Below are 17,098 nucleotides of genomic sequence, written 5' to 3' on the forward strand. Positions count from 1 at the left end.
TCGATCCCCACACCTTTGTATTCTTGATAACAACGAGGGAACCCCCAGGTCCTGACCTCCATATAGTGTCCACCTAAGATCTAACCCTACGTGACTGTATTTCTTTCTAGCAGCAGCACATGTCCCCTGTAACATGAGGTACCGGGAGGGGTATATCAAAGATCAAACACCAGGGGGGAGACCCTGGGGGCAGAACTGCAGTATCAATGAAGCCTTGAATGTATGGGTCAGCACAACTGTATTTTATCCTTCCTTCTCCCTGGCATAATTTCCTGTGTTACCCAGGTGCCTGCCACAATGAGTGAGTACGCTGTCTGAGCTTGTTTAGTTTAGATAGGAACGTTGTAGTTAATGCATAACCTGACCTTCACCGCAAGGATGAGCCCAGCTGACCCACGTGGATCCAGATCTACGGGGAAGAATCAGCCAATTACCACCTAGCATCCCCTATGGAGCAGGCCCATGTGTAGGGTGCCACCAATCAGTGGCACCAAATTGTACTGTATATGAGTGATGATTTTTGTGTTTATAAATCCATGTTTGTGAATGTAAGAGCCAGCGTGCTCTCGTGCAGCAGAGTTCTTTGCTGATATTTGTATTCTGTGAGAATAAACCTTGTTATCCTTGCAACACTATCTCCTAGCACATGTCCCTATTGGGTTGTCTTTATTCTAGAGTGTGCGTAAAAAGGTACTTGCCTTAATTGGTGACCCATGTGACATTATTCCAGTGCTCCCATGCTTGCGGAGGTATCCAGGCAGCCTCTCCGGAAGGGCCGTGCCCACCTACGATGACCAGTCCCCTAAACGCATACGCAGCAGTGGCCCTTGTGGGAGCCGTCTTTGCAAAATTCCCACCTGCTCGTTGAAGCGGGGTACGGCCTCATGGAGAGGCAGTGGGGATGTGGAGCAGTGTGAGAGAGATGAACACGCAGTGAATGAAGGTGAATGTATAATTTGGTTTGGTGATTAGAAAAACTTTTTTTTCACTTTGTATTCACTTTCTCTTATGTTTAAGGTATTGTTGAGCAAAGAATAAGGGAATACGGGAGCACCCCAGAGTGAGGGGGGAACCACAGTGCACTGTCTTGGCCAATGCAGGAGATACAGGCAAGAGTACAATTAGGAAGCTCCATATAATTGGTGAGCTCTGGAAAAGTAGTGACTGTTGTATTAACTTGTTATTTTAGTTTATTTTGTTAGTGGATTTTTTATGTGCCCGAAGGAGGCCGAGGAGGGGCGTGTATGGTGCTTGTCTGTGCGTGAGTGCAAATAAGAGGAGTGTGAAGAGAGTGGATGAAAATGCTCTAGGAGAAGAGAAGAGGGGAAAACAAATGTACGTTTGATTTAATTGGTTTGACCACACAGACTGACGATACAAATACAACAAAAGTACATGTGGTTTTAAAGGTGACGTTGGGGGAATTGCATTCTCTGACTTCTTGTTGGGAAATATTTGTGCGAGGACGCTGCTGATACAACAATGACTGATTACCGCCATGGGCACAGGAACGCCACTAGACCATATATGTACGGCCTTACCCCTGTACTTTGACAAAATCAAGAAGTACCACAGCCAACGGGTGACGAGACTATGGGGGAGGGAATGCCACACTCCTGGCCAGAGGGGCCTCCTGCTATAGGTGTGCCTTCGACCATATGTCCACATACTTGACTTCAAAATACAAGGGAAAACCATTACAAAACAGGAGGGAGATCTTGGACCCATGGAGAATGTTTGGAGATAAAGAGGGCCCTGAAAAGGGTGGGGAAACCCCAGACAATAGGAAAGAGACAAGTACAGAAGGGAACAGAATGACAGATGAGAAGAAAAAGGGGATCTACCCGCTCGCCACATGACCGGCAGAGGGGTACACAAACCCGACATATGTATCCAGGGGGAGCGATGATGGCCGGTCCCAACACGATGTGTCTACCCATACAGGGGTGAGTGCGAGAGACCTTGAGATGGCACTGGCCACTATACGTACAGTATTGGGTAGGTTGAGGGCAGTGTGTGAAATGGCGCGAACAACAGAGGTACCAATGTTGCCACCAGGAACGGACCCACCGCCCCCTGGAGATGAATGGAAATCAGGGGACTTCCTATTTAGGACTGACAGCGCCCCAAATGGGACGTCCATGTGGAGTGAGAAGAGGAAATAGACAGCCTGGGTATGACAATGTGGGGTCACAGCGAGGGGACGAGGAGTATTGGAGTGACTTTGAAGAAGGCGAGGAAGGTGCAGAGGGAGGGGTGAAACAAGCACCCACAACCACGCCACGAGTAGAGAGCCGGCAATTTATTAGCAATTCTTCAGACATCATTACCACAATAACATGATTACTTAAGGCAACTAGGTTTGTTTGGGATGACGAAGCAGAGGAGGCTTTTAAGAAATTAAAGGCCACCTTCACTGAGGCTCCACTCCTGCAACATCTGGATTTGGAGAGACTGTTCCAAGTGGAGGATGATGCATCCAACTTAGAGATTGGAGCCATTCTCTCGCAACAAGCGGAAGATCGGTAGTTGCATCTAGTGGCATTCTTTTCCAGAAAATTGACCAGTTGTGAAAAAAATGATGCCATTATTGATAAAGAGTTATTGCGCATGCGGGCAGCGTTTCAGGAGTGGCGGCGCTATTTGATTGGAGCATGTCATCTGGTAACAGTACTCACCGCCCACAAAAATGAACATTTTTTTAAATCAGCCAAGACCTTAAGTCCACGCCAGTTGTGGTGGTCACAGTTTTTTTAGGAATTCGACTTTATAGTCACTTACCTGCCAGAAAAGAATAACGGAAAGGCGGATGCCTTAACTAGACAGGGAAACACTGAGGCTGCTATTCAAAAAGAGCAAACTATTATAGCAGTGGACAGAATAGTTGGGGAAATAACTAGCAACACATTAACTGAAGTTCGGAGGAGTCTCTCTGCAAAGGAATTGCAGGATTGGGAGGACAGGAATAAGAAATTAACTATGCAGGATATCTTGCCTTATCAGGCAGGCAGACTATAGGCCTCATTATAAGTTTGGCAGTCTGGAATCAAGGGTGCCGGTAAGGTTAACGGCACCCTTGTTTCCGGATCGCCACATTACGAGTCCGCCTGCCGGGCTGCTGCGCCGGGCATGTCTGACACTGCCGGGTGCAATGGCCCCAGTAGGCAGAACCATCACAGAAGCACTAGCACTGTTAGTAACAGTGCCGTTGCTTCCATGAACTCATTCCTGACGTGAACGGGGACTTAGATTTTCTGGCACCTAGCTTCCCGGTCCGCCGGGCCCTGTAATGGTCCGGGTGGCACCGGGGTAGCTAGGTAAGTGCCGGAAACCCTGTTACGAGATTGCCGGCTACTGGCGACCTCGTAATGAGGCCCTCTATCTACTTATCCAAACTCTGAGGGAAAAGGTGCTATTTTGGTGCCATAAGTAATGTTTGACGGGTCATGCAGGTGAATTGAAAACCTTGAAAATGTTAGAGATAATTTTGGTGGCCAGGAATGAATCCTCGATACTCCTGTTTATATTCAGATGTGATACTTGTATGAGATCCAAGACTGAGCACTCAAAGAGAGTAGGGTTATAGTAGCCTCTCCCAACCCCAGAGGAACCCTGGACACATATATCCATGGATTTTGTAACAGATCTCCCGAAAACGCAGAATACAACACCATAATTGGTGGCAGGCACATTTCATTCCTTATATGGGGGTACCCAATTCAGGGGAGTTGGCTAGTCTGTTTCTACAACATGTGGTGAGTTTGCATGGTTTGCCACTGGCTATAGTGTCTTACTGTGGATCACAGTTCACATCCAGGTTTTGGCAAGCCTTTGCTGCTATGCTTGGAATCTCCTGCGCTCTTTCCACAAGCTATCATCCCCAGACCAATGGGCAAACTGAGAGAGTAAATCAAACTATGAAACAGTTTTTGCCTTGCTTCATTGCAAATGGAGTAAAATCATGGGTGCAGGCCTTATGGCTAGCCGAATCCTGCTACAATAACTCTGATCATGCCTCACTGGGTATGTCACCACATGTGTGCTTATACGGTCAGGAGTTAAACATGTTACCCAAGGTGCTACATTCTTATAACAAGATGCCGGCAGTAACGGAGTGCAAGCAGAAGCCTTCTGAAATCAGACAAAGTGCATAACAAAATTTAGTGAAGGCTAAGGAATCCTATAAAGAATACGCTAACAGGTAGAGGGAGGAGGGTTCTAAGTATGTTGTGGGAGATGAGGTGTGGTTGTCTATGCAAAATATTATGTTGGCAGGGGCTCAAAAGAGTTTACTGTGATACATTGGTCCCTATGCTATTGTGAAATGTGTTTCTCGAACAGCAGTTTGAGTAAAGCTTCCAACTACATTGAAAATACATCCTGTCTTTCATGTTTCTTTAATGAAACCTGCAGTTGATACCGCCCAGACCCAAAACACCCTGGTATTAGTGAAAAATGGGCAAGAAGAGTATGAGGTACTTTGAGAAACCTGAAGGTGTCTCAACCGGTAGTCCCCAGAGATCTGTCTTCCAGATGGTCAGGACAGGGCCATTGCTATTGGATCCAGTTCCTGGGGGTGGGGGAGGATCAGCTGGATGGGGGATCTTCGGGGAGTGGAAGTGGGACACAGACAGGTGAGACGCGGTACCCCCTTCCTTATAACACATTTACTTGCACTATATGAATACAGTATGAACCTAGGATCTAACTATCTACATCTTCGAACAAATTTGGACTGTAGATTGAATGGCCAAAATTGTTATAAACTTTTAAACGACATGTGTGCTGGGTATGTGTGTGCACAGGACCACAGCGGGCTGACGTGCTCACTGCACTCGCTGGGAATTTGTAGAGGACAACCGTCAGGCCAGACTTGAGTGGCGTACAGAGTTGTTAGCACTGGGCCGGTCCTTTACAGACAACACCAACCGCCTCTGCGAGGAGGTCTCGGCCCTCCGGCTGGTGCTAGGGCGCATCGCTGATGCCTTGGAGGCAGGTCGTCCCACCTCACCACCTCAGCAGGAGGCCACGCCATCCTCCAGCAGTTCAACCCAAACTAGCCTGCTCCGCCGGTCGGCCCGTGCACTGCGCCGACGGGACATGCCACCCCCTGGCTCTGGGAGTGCCGAGTGAATGTCATGGCAGCCTCATGTAGGCTTCGTGAACTCAATGGGACTTGTGTGGGGGAGTTGTGGGGGAGGAGGAGAGGGTGAGGGTGTGTGGGGGAGTTGTGGGGGAGGCGGAGGGGGCGAGGGTGTGTGGGGGAGTTGTGGGGGGAGGGGGAGGTGGTGAGGATGTGTGGGGGAGTGCATACTGTACATGTACCCCCACACCCAGTGCCCTATGTCCAAACATTATGTTACCCTCTGCTGACATGTGTGTCAGACATATTGTGCGATCACTGACTGCCGCACAGCATGTCCCTCCTGTGCATCGGCACTGTGATGAGGTCGTGCCACATCTTCCTCCTCCCCTTCATCATCATCAGGTGGTAGCAGTTCCATGTCAGGGGGCAGGTGCACGTTTCGGCGGATGCACATATTGTGCAGCATTACACATGCCATGGTGATCTTGGCCACCTTCTCATGCCTGTAGAGGAGTGCCCCATCCGACCGGCTGAGGCAGCGAAATCATGCCTTTAACAGGCCAAAGGTCTGCTTGATGACCACACGTGTACGGGCATGGGAACGATTGTAGTCCTCCTCCTGCCTGTTCTGTGGGTTTCGGACAGGGGTGAGGAGCCACGGCTTCAAGGGATAGCCACTATCACCTGCATGAGAGAAAAATTATGGTAAATGTCAGGGGTATCATGAAGGACAGCTGTACTAGTCACACAAGCCTGCAGTTTATGGTTGCCCATATGCACATGTCCCTGGATGCATTGCCGCCATTTACTGTCCCTCCATGTGTCCTGTGCCATGGTCTAATGGTGTGGGTTTCATCTTCAAGATGATGGTGTGCACTGACATCTACTTGCACATGCATGGTGTATGCATACAGCTCTGTAAGTGTCAAAATAGTGACGTGTTGTGTCCTGTGAGATTTGGCAGTAGTCTGTGCAATATTGGGCAATCAGCATTGGCCTTCCCATGGTAACATGCAGCACTCCTGTGATTGTGCCGGGCCTGTGCCGGACTGTGGATTCCCTAGTAGGTTCAGTATGATGTACTCCCAGGGATGCTTGTCCTGTGTTGTGATATGCTGAAGACATGAACATGGTGCATATGCACTGCATGGTGCAAGATGGCGTTACGGAGGGTGAGGGTCGCTGATGGGTGGTGCACGTGTCGTGGGATGTGGGGTGGTTTCCTGTTAGTCATGTCATGATAGGTGTAGACCTTACTTCATTAATATTGGATTTGTGTGTCTTGTACGGTAGGTGATAGGCGGGGCACAATGTTTGGTGATGTGCACATCGTGCAGTCTCATCAACTTTGGCAGCATGGTGGTGTGTGCATCTCTCCCCCCTTTTCAATGTGCCAGTCCTGCTACTTACCAAGCAGCCAGGCACGTCGTCCAGCATGTCACTCCATGAAGCGTGGTAGCGTGGAGTTCCGCAGGACCAAGGAGTCATGAGTTGATCCGGGATATCGGGCACAACAATGTGTGATGATCTTGCCGGTGTCGCATACCATCTGCACATTGATGGAGTGGTATTGCTTGCGGTTGCGGTACACCACCTCCATGGCAGGCGGGACCACCAATTCCATGTGCGTGCAGTCAAGGGCACCTACACAATTTGGCATGCCTGCCAGTGCATGGAAGGCAACTTTCATATCAAATATCTCCTGTTGAGTCCATGGTAGGGATATGTAGTTCCTTGTGTGCTTGAGGAGGGCATCCAGCACTTGGTTCAGGATCCGGGAAAATAAGTGTTGTGATATGCCATGCATGTGCCCCACTGTGTGCTGGTAGGTGCCTGTGGCAAGGAAGTGGAGCACAGACACTGCCTTCAGTAGAGGGGGGATGGCGGTGCGTATTTCAATGAGGCTCACTATGTCGTCGTGTATCAGGTCCACTATGGTGGTGATGGAAATTTTATTTCCAAAATTATAAAATCACATATATCTGAATACGTTCCACAATACATCAACATCCCCCAAATTATTCAACCGTTTACAAGCAACTATATACAATACAAACCTCAACCAAATTCTCAGCAATTCCCAGTCACCACCCCACAGCCCCTATATACACATATACATTACCAACTCTAATACAGCTGAAGAAATTTACCTCAAATTTTCTCAAATGATCTCATTTTTCGATCTCTTCTGTAAAGCGACCTCTCCATAGCCGCCAAGTCTTGCATCTCAGTCAACCACGTCTAAACATTTAGAGTCAACACAGTTTTCCAGTTTCGTAAAATAATCTTCTTACCAATCGTTGCTCCTCAGAACAACCACTTCTTTTGACTTAGGCTAAGCCTCTCCAGAGACTCATCATCCTCCAATATCACCATTTTGAAGTCCAAAGCTGGTAAACCCTTAATCACCTCACCACACACCCGACCAACCTCACCCCAGAACAACCTCACCCACCTGCAGTCCCACAGCATATGCTCTAACATACCCGTCACATGAATACACCTACAGCAATCCGAACTCTCCGACAACCCCCTACTCAACATTATCTCCGGAGTCCAAAAAACCCTATGGTGGTGATGGTGTCTCGGTCCAGACGGTACAGGGTGTGGATCTGCTCTGGGGGTAGGTTGAAGGGAGTGGTTCTGATACAAAGGATTGGGGGCTGCCGGAGTGTCAACGGTGGCTGCACTGGTGGGGCATGCTGGGCCTGTCTCACCCTCCTTCTCCTCCTGCGTCTCCTCTGTGGTGGCAGTGGCTGTTGCTGTTGTTGATGTTGAGGCATTGCAAGCAGGGCCTCCAGCTCCAGTAATGCTACTACTATTGGTATCATCTTGGTGTGGGAACGGGTGTGGTGTGTGGGTGTGCTCCTTTTGCAATGGGCCTGACTCCATTGTCTCCACCTGTGCTTTTTGTGTGCACCTGTGGCAGTTGGGAATACTGCTCAGAGCTCTTTACGGCAGGTCGGCGATGCCGGTATTTACACCATGCCGGTAGGCACTTTTTCCGACTTCATGAGGCTGTTATTTGCATGTCCGCCTCACTTGTGATGTACTCCGGTTTACAGCATGCCACTAATGTCGGCATGGTGGGTCGCGTGCGCGCGCCCAGCCCGCTGTTAATGGCATCGTACTTTACGGTGCCGTTAATAGCGGTCTGGTTGTCAGAATAGCCCGTAGCGGTAAGCAATGCTGGTAATCCTGTACCGGCATCGTTTTTCCCTTACCTCCAAACTCAGAATGAGGGCCTTGGTCTAAAAGAGACTTAGCCACAGAAGGCCCTGATATTTTGGAAACTAACTGTAAACTCGTGCTGAAGGAGTCGAGGTGTGTACTGTGCTCGAGTCCTGCCTTGTCCTGTGCTAAAAACATGTGGCAGAGAGTTCCCAATTATACCATCCTGACTTATCATTTTGTGAACACTTCTTTCTTTTCTGGTGAACATTATCCCACACTATTTTGTAACTTAGCGGTAAGGATTGGGAATAGCTTATTTTAGTATAGGCCCTATTTATTTGACAAGATGCCACTAAGGCAGCCTTATTATTATTTGATGGTTGTAGCGTGCTCCCATCTTAGGTTTAGGTTTAGATTAGGCATTTTTCTCACCCATTTATACAGTTTAATAAACACCCTTGAACTGTTATCACTTGTGTCTGTCTTTTCTGTTGCCATCATGAGTTCCGTAGAGTACACCGAATTCTGGACTCCGGGAGGAGATGCAGTCATTTGTGGTATCTCATTCATTGAATGGGCATGGTATGGTCCTGAGGATAACTCATGGGAACCGGCAAATGTAGTTCATTCCCCGAGAGTGGTAAGATTGTTTCCCCGCTTGCACACAGACAAACCAAGACCTGGAAGGGGCCCTGAGGAGGGGGATACTGTAAGGACTGGGAAGTGAGGTGCTGGAATGGGACTTTGTGGCAGGAGTCACAACATTAGAGCTAACAAGCTCTGGAGGTGCCAGACAGTGAGGCAGCCTTGTGTGTGGTAAATGATGAACATTCAGAAGATGCCCCACTGCATCACACCCTCAGGGAAGTAGATGCAGGAATCTGCCTAACGCAACCCACTGTATCAGCCTTAAAATATGGTCCTTAAAACATTTGTGAACCTCTATGATAATATTTGGGCTGAAGTCAGAACGCATACCGAACTCTTCACAGAAATGTATAATAGATTAGAGGGACTAGAAAAAAGCTGTGGGTTAGTTTTACAACAAAGGTTAACCCCAGAGGTTGACTCAGTATTGAGGGAATTCAATAAAAGATTGGAAGGTTTTGGGAAGTCTTGTGCATTGGCATACCTCTCAACCTTTTTTGATACCAAGGCGGGTGAAAACCCAGAAAGGCCATAAACATAAAAGTAGGACTGCCGTAAAAACATGAAACGGCAGTCCTACTTCTATGTCGCTGAACTTTTACGTGAGGGGGGTGGGGAGGAATGCTCCCAGGCACAATCCTCTCATTGGAGGAGAGTGCCAGGGAGGGGAAGGGGGAGGAAATGGGGGCGTGAAAAGCATGACACTTGCTTTTCACGCCTCCATTCGCGCAGGAAGAGTCGCGCCGGGACCCGATTTCGGGATCTCGAAATCGGGTCCCGGCAAAAATATGAATCGTAGCTCCCACCTTTGCCAAGGCGGGTGAAACAGATGAGCTGGCGGGTGGGCGGGTGTGTAGATGCTTTGGCGGGTGATACCCGCCAAAAGCGGGTGAGTTGAGAGCTATGCATTGGTAGCGAACAAGCAGGTACCAGTTGTTTTGGTTTCTAATGTCCTTGGTTCAGTGGGCTTGTTGCCAGATGCAGGAGATAGCATTGTAGGAACCAAGGGTGGGTTCTATTCTCTGGCGAATGGTGCTGCACCTGAGCAAGACGCCTCTAAGGCTGAACCCGATATCATGGACTTAACTATTGATGATGTCCCTAAGAAAGTAGAAATACATAATGCCAACAAAAAGGGGTTCAATGCAAAGAAATCGATTTTTTTTTAAAACCATTAAAAAACAGAACAATTCCTCATGCAAATATCTCCATAACCTTACTATGCCGAGTCCCTGGTTAAGAGAAGTATCAAAAGCAAAGGCTTACATAACATGATGACACTGGTTTTGGAGGAAAGCATTGAGGAGAGAATACCCGAAGTGGCAGTGGTAGCCACCTGTCTTGGGGAGGGGCAGCTGGCCCCTAGGAACTGTGATCCACTGGATAAGATAGGCAAATATGGGACTCATTCCATACGTGCTGAGATTGGTATCCAAACTGATCCTGTGGTGAGAACAATGGTGGAACCTGATGATGGACTGAGGATTGGTTTGGGAACTATCCCCGGGCTCAAAGGAATAGGTGGGAACGCAGTTTTGGTGGGACTTGGATTCCCACCGGGTAAAGTGGTTAAAGGTGTAAATCCAGAACTACAAATTATCAACTCAGAATCTTTAAGGTAGGTTGTCACCTTGGTCGAGGAGAGAGACTCAACATCAGAGTGCGAGAACAATAAGCGATTGTTTGAGAAATTGCATCTCCCAAGCTTGTCCTGCCACCGCCTGATCAGGTACAGGACGAGGTTATCCAGCTGGAAGGCGGTAATCTGGATGCATTAGTTAAGACTGTTGTACAGTGTCCAGAGCAGGCTAAACCTTTAGGGAAAATGTATGTTCCGACTGTTACACAGAACCCTATGGAATATGACCGCTCGGACACCTTTGGTTTTGGAGATAGGAACCCACAAAGGCCAGGAGTGGTGGGATCTCTAGAGTATCCTGGGGGGGGCAAAGGGTAGCTATGCTCAACCTATGCATGGCAGAAATAGTGGCATTATGAGGTTAGTTGATGGTATTAATGAATACCATAAAGACAACCTGCAAGTTACACAACTCATACAGATGACATGCCTCTGGGGACCGAATAGGCCACTGTGCCCGAACCGGGGAAATGTTCTTAAAATATTTGCTCAGATTCCGAACCTGAGTCTCGTATCCTCATGTGATCTCAACAGGATTCAACTCCCAGACCGTGGTGAATGGGAGAAATGTTACATTTATTTGAACTCCCAATTGGTTATGAATCTTGTCATGGCTGAAATTGGCACTTTGGGAAAACTGGGTTTGAGGTCAAATTATTTGAAGTGGAGCACCAACCCTTAAAAGGTCTTTTTAACTATGGTGGGAACCTGAAAGTTGTGTTCCATCCCGATAGACATAGGCAAGCGAGGCAACAGTACAGTGGCTTTAATAAACAGAACGAAGATTGGGCTCATATCAAAGCAGCCTTGTAGAATTGATCCCGCCCCAATAAGCATAGTGTCATCTGCCGTCCTGTTTGGCGTTTGTATCCGCGTTGGCGGCTACGCGCTGGAAGGGCGAACGGAAGTTCTGCTACGTGATTTCTCCTCAGCGCACCCTACGGTCTAGTGGTTTTCCAACATGGCGCCGCTGGGAAGTATTTCTTTCCTTCTCTCCCAGCTATCGCCGCGTTGCAACCCCCTTCACTGCGCTAGCCCGCATCTTTGGGTCTATACGCTAGTTTTCCAGTCTCGACCGTCCCGGTCACTTCCTTGTTTCTTCGGACTGCCTCCCTTAGACCACCTATCCTTCTCTCTCCCCTTCTACCTCTGCCTTGCCTCTCCTTCCCGCTTTCTCCTTACCTCTCGGCTTGTTTTCTCCTGCGGCGCGCAGCCCCTCCGCACCCGCCTTCTCTGCCTTACCTTCGGCTGTGCTGTCTTCCAGCCGCCTCGGTTTCTGTTGCTCCGGAGTAGTTTTCTCTGCTGGTTCTCTTTCCGGTGGCTCTCCCTCTCTCCGGTTCCTTCTCTACTTTGGATATCCGGCTTCGCCTGCTCCCATCAGCTACCTACCTCAAGAACGCCACTTCAGCTGCTTGCTCTGGACCTTCTCAAGCTGTCTCACTCATCGGAGGGTTTTTTCTGCCTGAACAGGCTTTTTCCCTTCGCTACTGTCTGATTGCGGGAATGAGGCCCCAGGTTTGCTACACTTTAGCGCTCACTGTGGCTTCCTCTCGAGACAGATACGTTCTACACAAAAAAGGAGAAGGACTATCTCTCTCACAGGCAACTGCAACCGGAGGACTTGGAATCAGGTGAGGAGAGTGGGGAGGAAAGGGAGTTGGCGGAATCACCCAGACGGGACAGATTGCAACGCCAATCAGAAAAAATGTCGGCAGAAGAGCAGATACAAGAACTATGGAAGGCCATTCAGGGAATGTCCCAAGAGCTACAAACTGTTAAGGCAGAGAACGTGGTCTTGAAACAGATGATTACTGCCCGCGAACCACTATCCCCAGAACTTCCTGTCATGACTCTTTCGGCAGGGAAGTTCGATGGAACTCCTAAAAGAGTCAAAGAGTATATTTTACTTTCAGGCCCCGGCTGTTTGCCACCGATCAGACTAAGATTGGGTTCATGATATCGAACATGACCGGCAATGCCCTGGCATGGGTTACTCCGCTGGTTACCGGGGCTAACCCCATCTTACACGATTTTGCTGGTTTTCAGAACTTGTTGAAGCAAACCTTTGAGAGGCCCGAGTTGACTTACGCCGCCTGTGAGGACCTGTTGGATATCCGACAAGGGTCATCGGATGTCCTATCGTACATTTCAGAGTTCAAGAGATTGGCTTTGGGGGCTGGGTGGTCTGAACAGGCACAATTTGCCATATTCTGGTGAGGCCTCAAGGAGGAAATTAAGGACGAACTCGCCAGAGCATCCAGACCGCCTTCTTTTCCGGATTTGCTCTCCGCAGCCTTACAAATTGAATATAGACTGCAGGAACGACGATCAGAGCGTCGGAAACAACGACCTACTGTTCATTTTGCCGATCCCGCCTCATCCTCCACCGTCTCCTCCTCTCCTTCCCATACTTCAGATGAACCCATGCAGATTGGATCTACTAGAGGACCTCTATCGTCTGCTGAAAGAAGAAGAAGGAAGGAGAAGGGTCTATGTGCCTATTGTGGGTCGGATCAACATCTCCTCAAAGAATGTACCGAACTTCCTCAGAAACGGCAGGGAAACGGTTTCCCTCGGCGCCAGTAGGGACCTGGTTCCGAGGGACTTCTGATTCATCCACGAGTCCCTATGTTTCTCTCTCAATCGCGGCTCCTTACATTCCCGAGGATTCCAGGCTTATGGTTCTACCTGTTCTTATTGAGGTCAACGGCAGGGCAGTTGAGTGCCTCGCACTTCTGGACTGCGGGGCCGCCGGAAATTTTGTCGACATCATCTGGACCAAACAGATGGGTCTCCGCACACTGCCTCGCAAAGAAGATCAAAAGGTTGAAGGGGTCGACGGTTCTCCTCTCTCTTCAGGACCCATTACTCACACCACCGAGGACCTATCGGTTACCATTTTTCAACATTCCGAGACAATCCGGTTCGACATTATTCAAGCTGCTCATTTTCCGGTTATTCTTGGCATCACATGGCTCAGAAAGCATAACCCTCATGTCAATTGGGCGGACAATCAGCTAAATTTTTGTTCCTCCTACTGCAAGCTTAACTGTTTTTATGACGACGGTCTTCCTCAGATTGTTACAGGGTCTACCAAACAGTGGCTGGGGTTCATGCTCTACCTCTGTACTGTTCCCCTTACTTGGAGGTGTTCGTCGAAAGAAAGCCAGCGACCTTACCTCCCCATAGGCCAGAAGATTGTACCATAGACCTAGAACCTAATGCTCTGATTCCTTTCTGTAGGATGTTCTCTTTAACTCAAGCAGAAAGAAAGGTTCTAAGAGATTATCTTGATGCCGATGTTCAGAATGGGCTCATTCAACCTTCCAAGTCTCCTGCCGGGGCTTCTTTGTCAAGAAGAGGGACTCTACTGACTTGCGCCCTTGTATCGATTACCAAGGCCTCAACAAGGTTACCATCCGGGATCGATATCCTATGCCATTAATACATGAGATCATTGAAGCTGTTCAAGGTGCACGTTGGTTCACCAAATTAGACCTCAGAAATGCATATTATTTGTTACGCATCGCCAAAGGAGATGAATGGAAGACCGCCTTTCGCACTCCGTTCGGCTTATTTGAGTACCGAGTCATGCCCTTCGGTTTGGTGAATGCTCCTGCTGTTTTTCAACGGTTTATGGACCGGATGTTTTCAGACTTATTGTCTGTCTCCATGATCATATACCTGGACGACATCCTGATATATTCCGGCAATCTAGAGGATCCCAAGACCCATGTCCAACAAGTTCTGGAAAGGCTTAAAGACAACCAACTCCTTGTCAAACCGGAGAAGTGTGTTTTTGCTGCTACTTAGGTGCCCTATCTAGGGTATCACCTTTCTGAAAAAGGTATCTCCATGGATCCCAGCAAGGTAGCAGCTATTCTGGACTGGCCTTCTCCGACATCGATCAAAGAGGTCCAAAGGTTTCTTGGACTCTCTCATTTCTACCGCACATTCATCCCAAACTTCTCTGAAGCAGTTCTCCCTATAACTCGTCTACTCAAGAAAGTCAACAATCCCTTTCGCTGGACTTCCGAAGCAGAACAGAGTTTTCACGATCTCAAGAACCTCTTTTGTACTGCTCCCATTTTGCGCCATCCTAACCAGAGCAGACAGTTCATCGTAGAGACTGACGCCTCGGCCATGGCCATTGGAGCTGTTCTGCTACAAGTGTTCGAGGGACGGGAGCACCCCATTTGTTACCTCTCTAAGACGTTGACTCCCAGCCAACTCAACTACTCCGTACTGGAAAAAGAATTGCTGGCCATTAAACAAGCATGTGAGACTTGGCGACATCTACTGATGGGAGCTAGGCAGACCGTTATCATCAGAACGGACCATAAGACTCTCAAGGTTCTACAGAATATGGAGTGTGTCAACTCCAGGCAGACCCGTTGGGCATATTTCTTTGCCCAATATGATCTGCAGATTACTTACTTGCCTGGTACCAACAATACGCTTGCGGATGCTCTCTCTCTGAAGGGTCCCAAATGTGAGGAGAAAAGACATACCCCAGAGCTGATGTTCCACAGGAATAGGATCCTGAATGTTGCCAATACTTTTTTGCAAGAGGTTCGAGCTGGTGTGGCTTTGGAAGGTACTGTTCCACAACCCAGAGGAGAGACACCCTACACCAAAAAGGAGGGTTTGCTATACCTCAACCATCGGTTATACATACCTTCCGGTCCATTACGTCTCAAGATCATAAATTGGTGTCATGATTCACTCACTGCAGGCCATCGAGGAAAGCTTAATACCACTGAATCTATCACTCGTTCTTTTTTTTGGCCAGAACTCAAGAAGGATGTTGAGGAATACATACTCAGTTGCCCTGTTTGTGCCATGACTAAATCCATAACTGGCAAACCCTTGGGCCTTCTTACCCAACCTGAGGTACCCTCTCGCCCTTGGGGATTGATTTCTACTGATTTCATCGTGGAACTTCCTGTTTCCAACTCCTGCACATGTATTATGGTTACACTTGACACCATGACCAAACTGGCTCATTTTTCCCCTTTGTCTGGTCTACCTACCGCAACCGAGATGGCTGAGGTTTTCGCCCAGGATATTTTCCGTCTTCATGGTCTCCCTGACAAGATCATCTCTGATCGTGGCTGCGAATTCATCTCGAAGTTTTGGAAGACTCTTTGTTCTCGCCTAGGTATGGAATGTGCCCTGTCTTCTGGTTTCCACCCACAGACTAACGGTCAAACTGAGCGCCTTAACGCCACCTTAGAACAGTACCTTAGATGCTACAGCAATCATCTTCAGGACAATTGGGTTTCTTTGCTTCCTACGGTGGAGTTTAGCTATAATAACTCATCTCATGCAACCATTGGACTCTCTCCTTTCTTTTGCACCTATGGGGTACACCCAAGATCTCTTCTTCCCTACATTCCGTCGCCCACCAATTACCCGATGGCTGAAGAGGTTCTGCAGTCTATTTCTGATGCACACGTCACTGCCAGAAAGTGCTTGGAGAAGAATCGCCAATACAACAAAATCCAAGCGGACAAACATCGTAGGCCTTGCCCTGATTGGAAGGAAGGGGACAAGGTTTGGCTGTCCACCAGATTCTTGCCGCGATGGGTTCACCCTTCTAAACTTTCTCCTCGCTTTTTGGGTCCTTTTCCCATTCTTTCCAAAATAAATCCTGTTACCTTTCGGCTTAAACTACTTTCTTACCTCAGCCGCATTCATTCTGTCTTCCATGCTTCTCTTCTCAAACCTTTAATTCCGGACGTCCACCAGAGAGCTGTCCCCGACCAGCCTTTTCCTCAGGTGGATTCCTCTATGGAATATGAGGTCTCCACTTTGCGTGACTCCCGCCACTACCGTGGTAGGTTGGAATATTTGGTGTCCTGGAAGGGTTACCCTAGGTCGGAGGACTCGTGGGAACCAGCTTCCAACATTCATGCCCCTCGATCGTTGGCTCGGTTTCATGCCCGCTTCCCCTTTAAGCTGGGGGTTCTGCGCTTTAGGGGGGGCATACTGTCATCCGCCGTCCTGTTTGGCGTTTGTATCCGCGTTGGCGGCTACACACTGGAAGGGCGAGCGGATGTTCCGCTACGTGATTTCTCCTCAGCGCACCCTACGGTCTAGTGGTTTTCCAACATGGCGCCGCTGGGAAGTATTTCTTTCCTTCTCTCCCAGCGATCGCCGCGTTGCATCCCCCTTCACTGCGCTAGCTCGCATCTTTGGGTCTATACGCTAGTTTTCCAGTCTCGACCGCCCCGGTCACTTCCTTGTTTCTTCGGTCTGCCTCCCTCGGACCACCTATCCTTCTCTCTCCCCTTCCACCTCTGCCTTGCCTCTCCTTCCCGCTTTCTCCTTACCTCTCGGCTTGTTTTCTCCTGCGGCGCGCGGCCCCTCCGCGCCCGCCTTCTCTGCCTTACCTTCGGCTGCGCTGTCTTCCAGCCGCTTCGGTTTCTGTTGCTCCGGAGTAGTTTTCTCTGCTGGTTCTCTTTCCGGTGGCTCTCCCTCTCTCTGGTTCCTTCTCTACTTTGGATATTCGGCTTTGCCTGCTCCCATCAGCTACCTACCTCAAGAAC

Source organism: Ambystoma mexicanum, chromosome 1p (assembly GCF_040938575.1).
Source record: "Ambystoma mexicanum isolate Mex_15411 chromosome 1p, UKY_AmexF1_1, whole genome shotgun sequence".
In the NCBI taxonomy this organism is placed as follows: domain Eukaryota; kingdom Metazoa; phylum Chordata; class Amphibia; order Caudata; family Ambystomatidae; genus Ambystoma; species Ambystoma mexicanum.